Raw genomic sequence first — 8,042 nt, forward strand, 5'->3', positions numbered from 1 at the left:
GGTGGACAGATTGTGGTAAACCACTGTTATCTGTTATCTGTTGTGGTTAACCACTGTTAGTTAGTATCTACTATCACCTGTATATGTGGCACATCCCTGTTGGCTCCGCCCAAGACTCCTCCCCCTGGTCCGGGTATAAAGGCGATGGCTCCTCCCCCTAGCCTTTAGTACAGACCAGATCACTGACAGGGATGGCTCCGAGTTCTTGTGAATAAAAGCCTATTTGTCTTGCATACAACTAGTCTTGGCTTGATTGATAGTGCATCAATTTTATTAACAAGATTTTTAAAATGGAGCAGATGTTAATACCCGACAGACTGAATCTGGATCCTCAAACTGTAGGAGCGTCAAACATGTTTGATCACTGGCTGAAATGCTTCGAAGACTACATCAATGCCTCCACTGCTGTCCGTAAGGATACCGACAAAATACGGGTGCTCCACGGCTGGGTAAGCGACGTAGTATATTCTACGATTCGGGACGTGGAAAATTACAAGGACGCAATCGAACTTTTAAAGGGCCAGTATAACAAACGGCCTAATGAAGTCTACGCGAGACCTCTCCTAGCTACGTGCAGACGGCAGCCAGGAGAATCGGTTGACCAATTCCTGCGCGCGTTGCGACTGCTTGCCCGGAACTGCAACTGCAAGACTGTGACTGCCACCCAATACACAGAGGACTTAATCAGGGATGCCTTTGTCACGGGCATCGGAACTACCCATATCCGACAACGGCTACTGGAACAGGGTGCACTGGACTTAAAGAAAACGGTGGAACTGGCTGAATCCTTAGACGTGACCTCCCAATATCTCAAGGCCTACTCACCTGACCACGTGGGCGCATCATGGACACCACAGCCGTCGCTACCAGGAGGGCCACAGACCTACGCCGCACCACGCCTCACCGGTGATCTGGCCGCTGCAGCAGCCTCTGGAAGCCCGAAATGCTACTTCTGCGGCCTGGGTAAGCACCCCCGAAAATGCTGCCCGGCGAGGGAGTCGTTCTGCTCCGCGTTTGGGAAGAAGGGGCACTATGCCAAAGTCTGCCGTAAGTCCACCTCCAAATCCACGAGCGCCACGTGTGACCTGCGGGGGCCGCCATCTTGGATGACCCGGCCGCGTGCGACCCACGGGGCCGCCATCTTGGATGACCACGGCCACGTGCGACCCGCGGGGGCCGCCATCTTGGACGACTCCAGCCGTGTGCGACCCGCGGAGGCCGCCATCTTGGATGATGTCATCGGCCGCCGGCAACCCGCGGGGGCCGCCATCTTGGACGACTTCGGCCGCGAGCGACTAGCAGGGGCCGCCATCTCCTACCTCATCAGCCCCCTATGGCTATCTGCAAGGTCCAACGGTGGCGTCAGTTACCCTGGACCAGTCCAAGCCTCATCGACTCGCCAAGTCCATGATGGACATCAAAGTAAACGGGCACAGGGAGCATTGTTTGTTCGACAACGGGAGTACGGAGAGCTTCATTCACCCTGATACAATACGTCGATACGCCCTTTCCGTGCGGCCCGTCAAGCAAATGATCTCCATGGCATCGCAGTCCCGCTCTGTAAATGTCCTCGGGTGCTGCCACATCTCTGCGCTGCTGTACTCCTGAGGCTAGATTTCATGACCCATCTGAAGAGTGTCACCATACAGTACAATGGGCCTTTTCCCCCGCTCTCCGTCTGCAATCAGCGGCGTCCAAATTGCCCACCGCGCACCACCTGCAGTCTCTCAAACCTTAAAATCGTCCCTCCCTCCTTGTTTGCGAATCTCACTCCTGACTACAAACCCATCGCCACCAAGAGCAGGCGGTATAGTGCTGGAGACAGGGCCTTTATCAGGTCCGAAGTCCAGCGGCTCCTCAAGGAAGGGATCATCGAGGCCAGTACCAGCCCTTGGAGAGCACGAGTGGTAGTCGTTAAGACTGGGGAGAAACACAGAATGGTCATTGACTACAGTCAGACCACTAATCGATTTACGCAGCTGGACTCGTACCCCCTTCCCCGCATATCTGACATGGTCAATCAGATTGCACAATATCGGGTGTTCTCCACCATTGACTTGAAGTCGGCATACCAACAGCTCCCTATCCGCCCGGAGGACCACCAATATACGGCGTTCGAGGCGGATGGTCGCCTTTACCACTTCCTTAGGGTACCTTTTGGCATCACCAATGGGGTCTCAGTCTTCAGTGCGAAATGGTCCAAATGGTAGACCAGAACAGGCTGCGGGCCACCTTCCTGTACCTGGATAACGTCACCATCTGCAGCCATGACCAGCAGGACCACGGTGCCAACCTCCACAGATTCCTGCACACGGCTAGTCTCCTTAACCTGACCTACAATAAGGAAAGTGCGTGTTCCGTACACACCGCCTCGCCATCCTCGGGTACGTAGTGGATAATGGGGTCATCGGCCCCGATCCCGACCGTATGCGTCCCCTCCTGGAACTTCCCCTCCCCACTAGCCTCAAAGCACTGAGAAGATGCCTGGGTTTCTTCTCGTACTATGCACAGTGGGTCCCAACTGTGCGGATAAAGCCCGTCCGCTCATAAAATCCACCTCTTTTCCCCTGACGGCAGAGGCCCGTCTGGCCTTCGACCGCATCAAAGCTGACATCGCGAAGGCCACGATGCACGCTATAGACGAATCCATCCCGTTCCAGGTGGAGAACGATGTGTCTGACTTCGCCCTAGCCGCCACCCTTAACCAGGCGGGCAGACCCGTGGCCTTCTTTTCACGAACCCTCCAAGGCCCCGAAACTCGACACTCCTCTATCAAAAAGGAGGCCCAAGCCATAGTGGAAGCTGTACGGCACTGGCGCCACTATTTAGCTGGTAAACGGTTCACCCTACTCATGGACCAATGATCCGTTGCCTTCATGTTCAACAATACGCAGCGGGGCAAGATCAAGAACGGCAAGATATTGCGGTGGAGGATCGAACTCTCCACCTACAATTACGATATCTTGTATCGTCCCGGGAAGTTCAATGAGCCACCTGACGCCCTGTCCTGTGAAACATGTGCCAGTGCGCAGGTGGACCGGTTACAGGTTCTCCACAACGACCTCTGCCACCCGGGGGTCACCAGGTATTTTCACTTCATCAGAGCCCGTAACCTGCCCTACTCCGTTGAGGATGTCAGGTCTATAACTCGGAATTGCCAGGTCTGCGCGGAATGCAAGCCACACTTCTACCAACCAGACAGGGCACAGCTCATAAAAGCCACCCGCCCCTTTGAACGCCTAAGCATCGACTTCAAAGGCCCCCTCCCCTCCTCTGATCGCAACATATATTTCCTCAATGTCATTGACGAGTACTCACGTTTCCCCTTCGCGATTCCCTGCCCAGATATGTCCTCGGCCACAGTCATCAGGGCCCTGCGCAGCCTCTTCACTCTGTTCAGTTTCCCCAGCTATATCCATAGCGACCAGGGATCCTCCTTCATGAGTGATGACCTGCGACGGTACCTGCTCTCCAAAGGCATAGCCTCAAGTAGGACTACTAGCTACAACCCCCGGGGAAACGGACAGGTGGAGAGAGAGAACGCAACAGTCTGGAAGACCGTTTTACTAGCGCTACGGTCTAAAGGCCTTCCAGTCACCCACTTGCAAGAGGTCCTACCGGAGGCACTACACTCCATTAGGTCCCTCCTGTGCACGGCAACCAATGCCACCCCCCACGAACGGATGTTCGTGTTCTCCAGGAAGTCTTCCTCAGGGACTTCACTACCGTCGTGGCTGGCATACCCGGGCCCTGTCCTGCTTCAGAAGCATGCCAGGACCCATAAGTCTGACCCCCTGGTCGAAAGGGTTCAACTCCTCCATGCCAACCCCCAGTACGCCTATGTGGCGTACTCCGATGGACGGAGGACACGGTATCTATCCGTGACCTCGCACCTGCAGGTGACTCAGGCACCACTATGGCCCCCAACCCCTCACCCCCAATCCCCAACCGTGTCGCTACCACATCAGAACCACTATTCACTCCTCTCACCCCCGTATACAACTCGCCTGAGCCCCAGGAGTTGTCACCACGCACTCGACGATCGGACGAGACTACGATGACAACAACGTCCTGGCGCTTGAAACGACACCGCGACCTGAACCTACATCGGAACCGGCACTACGGCGGTCGCAGCGGCAGAGCGAGCCTCCAGATAGGCTGAACCTGTAAATATTGTAAATATTGTTCACTCTGCCTCACCCACGACGGACTCTTTTTTTAAACGGGGTGAATGTGGTAAACCACTGTTATCTGTTATCTGTTGTGGTTAACCACTGTTAGTTAGTATCTGTTATTACCTGTATATGTGGCACATCCCTGTCGGCTCCGCCCAAGACTCCTCCCCCTGGTCTGGGTATAAAGGCGATGGCTCCTCCCTCTAGCCTTTGGTACAGACCAGATCACCGACAGGGATGGCTCCAAGTTCTTGTTAATAAAAGCCTATTTGTCTTGCATACAACTAGTCTTGGCTTGATTGATAGTGCATCACAGATGGAAACAAAAAAAATGAGATCTAAGTCCTGAGGATGAGACAGTAAGCATTCGTGAACCCAGGAGAAAGTCAAGAATCTGTGTCCGAAGGTATGTCAACAGAGAACAGCGGTCTGAGAGTAGCAGCCCTGACAGAAACAGACACGGCAGCAGAGGCCGCAGTTTAATGAGGAAGGCTAGGAATCAAACCAATGATAGGAATAGGAGTAGAAGCCTCCGTGATAAGGAAGTATTGATAGCTGCAAACAAAATGGAGCTCGTGGAAGTAAGAGAGGACAAACAAAGGGAGCTGGACAATTGGAAGGAGTTTGGAGTGTATACCGAGGTACCAGATGAAGGGCAGCCTGCTTTGTCCCATAGGTGAGTTTGCACAGAGAAAGTTTTGCAAGATGGAATGTATAAAGCTAAAGCCAGATTAGTAGTCCATGGGTATGAGGAACATTTGGATGGGAGAGACATTAGGGTTGATTCACTCACAGGAGGGAAAGTGACACTGACATTTTTTTTCACTGTTCTAGCATCTCATAATTGGATGTGTAAATCAATTGATATCAAAGTATCATTTCTGCAGGGCGGAACATTTCAAAGAAAAGTTTTTTTGAGGCCACCCAAAGAAGCAGGTAATACACAGGGACATTTGTGGAAATTAAATAAATGTGTATATGAGTTAAGTGATGCATCAAGGGTTTGGTATTTCTCTGTACGATCTGTATTACTGAAGACTGGCTGAGTCCAGTTAAAAGCAGGTAGATCAATGTTTTACTGGAAGGCTAAAGGAAAATTAGCTGGAATTTTTATAATGAATGTGGATGATTTCCTATGGAGTGGCATAGAAGAATTTGAAAAAAGGATAAGTGAGAAGCTGAAAACAGAATTTAAAGTAGGAAGTCAAGCAACTGGTGCTTTTCGATATCCGACAAAGTACATCTGGTGTACTTTGATGTATATCTAAACAGTTTTGACCCCATTCCCATCACCAGGGAAAGGTCAATGGAAAATGAGGAATGGGCCAACGAAAAAGAAACAGAGTTGTTGAAGAGTATGATAGGACACCTAAATTGGCTATGCCCACAGACAAGACCGAATGGGAGCTATGATGTTCTAGAGCTCAGTAATATGTTGTGGTGTGCCAGAGTCAGAGAGATCTTGCAGGCTAATAAATCATTATAAAAGTTAAAATTAGAGGAGTGTGTAATTATATTCCCAGCACTAGGAGAACCAGAAGATATGAAATTGGTTGTGTTTAGTAATGTTTCACATGCCGATCTACCAAATGGACATTCAAGCGATGCTGGATTCATAATATTCCTGGTAGGTAAAGAAGGAAAATGTTACCCCTTGGCTTGGGAAGCAAAGAAAATAAAAAGGCTGGTCAAAAGCACATTGGCGGCTGAAACCTTAGCGTTAGTGGAGGCGTTATGGGGATTTATTTATCAGACACATTACAGAATTATTTTTTATGGGCACATCGGGTAAAAGAAGTACCAATTGAGTGCTATGTGGACAATCGGTCTTTATGGGACAATGTTTACTCAATAAAAAGTGTAGTGGAAAAACAATTAAGAATTGATTTGGCCAGCATTAAGCAAATGCTGGAAAACAAGGAAGTTTCCAAACTTAACTGGGTCGGTACAAATCTGCAGGTATCCGACTGTTTTACAAAAAAGGGTGCAGGTACTGGTAAGTTATTAAGAATACTGGAGGATGGTTGTCTTAAATTATTTTGAAGAAAAAAAAATAAAATAAAAGGAATCTGTTAGAGTGTAACTGGTGACAACTTTGTATTGGTTGTAATGTGACCAATGGGAACAAGATGCAAGGGTCAGCTGACCCAGTAAACCATGGAACCAATTACAGAGTGATGTAATAGTCAGCTGACCAGCTGGTTCACTATAAAAAAACATGTAAAATTGCTGGGAGCTTGGAGTGGCCTAGTGTAAGGCCTGAAGTTTGGAGTAATGATGTTTCTTTATTAAACCCTTTCTTTGATTCATAAGTTGGAGTAAGTTTTGTTGTATTTTCGTCATCTGCACTTCTGAAGAGTTCCTTCTGATGAAACAGCTCTGCCCAATCTATCAAGGCCAACTCACACCTCATATCTTCATAGTTTCCTTTATTAAGATTCAGCACCCTAGTCTCCAAAATCAACTACTTCACTTTCTATCTTGATAAAAAATTCTATCATGTTATGGTCACTCATCCCCAAGGGGTTTCGTACAGCTAGATTGGCGATGATTCCTTTCTCATTACAAAGTACTCAGTCTAAGATGGTCTGCTCTCTAGTTGGTTCCTCCACATACTGGTCAAGAAAACCATCCCGTATACACTCTAGGAATTCCTCCTCTATGGCATTGTGGCTAATTTGATTTGCCCAATCGATGTACAGATTAAAATCATCCATGATCACTGATATTCCTTATCTCATGCATCTCTAATTTCTAACTTGGAATCTCTAACTTGTGGTGCAACTTTTACTGATGGATGTATTTTTGTCAACGATCCCTGTGTTCTACTCTATCAAGATTTGTAGCTTCCAAGTAATAAATGCCCTCCCTATTCTTCCTACTAAAATGTATAACATCATATTTATCTGCGATTAACTTAATTTGCCAATTATCAGCCCATTTGGCAAGTTTATTAATGTCCTGGAATTTTTTTGCAGTCCTCCTCATTATTAATGACACCCCCCCCCCCCCCCCCCCAACACATACACACATACACATGCACAATTTGGTGTCACCCACAAATTGAGAAATTGTGTTTTTGACTCCAGAGTCCAAATAATCATTAATGCAATTGAAAGGCAGAACAGGCTAAAGAAGCTGAATGGTCTACTCCTGTTCTATGTTCCTAAACGTTTAATGCATTCACAGACTTTCCTCTGTCCGTTATTCCAACAATGGTCATTTGATTTGATTTATTATTGTCACATGTAAAAGTTAAAGTTTATTTATTAGTCACAATTAGGCTTATATTAACATTTTTGTAATGAAGTTACTGTGAAAATCCCCTAGTCGCCACACTCCGGCACCTGTTTAGGTACACTAGCATGGCCAGTGCACCTAACCAGCATGTCTTTCGGACTGTGAGAGGAAACCGGAGCACACAGAAGAAACCCATGCAGACACAGGGAGAACGTGCGATCTCCGCACAGACAGTGACCCAAACCAGGAATCGAACCCGGGTCCCTGGTCCCGTGAGGCATCAGTGCTAACCACTGTGCCACCGTGCTGCCCTAGTATTAGTATACAGTGTAAAGTATTGTTTCTTGTGCAGTATTTAGACAAAGCATACCATTCATAGAGAAGGAAAGGAGAGAGAGTGCAGAATGTAGGATGACAGTCATATCTAGGGTGTAGAGAAAGATCAACTTAATGCGAAAGTCTGATGGCAGCAGGGAAGAAGCTATTTTTGCATCGGTAGGGAAGTGTCCTCAGATTGTTGTATCTTTTTCTCGACGGAAGAAGGTGGAAGTGAGTGTGTCCGGGGTGTGTGAGATCCTTAATTATGCTGGCAGCTTTTCCGAGACAGCGGAAAGTGTAGACAGTGTC

This window comes from Mustelus asterias, chromosome 4 (genome assembly GCF_964213995.1).
Source record: "Mustelus asterias chromosome 4, sMusAst1.hap1.1, whole genome shotgun sequence".
Taxonomy (NCBI): domain Eukaryota; kingdom Metazoa; phylum Chordata; class Chondrichthyes; order Carcharhiniformes; family Triakidae; genus Mustelus; species Mustelus asterias.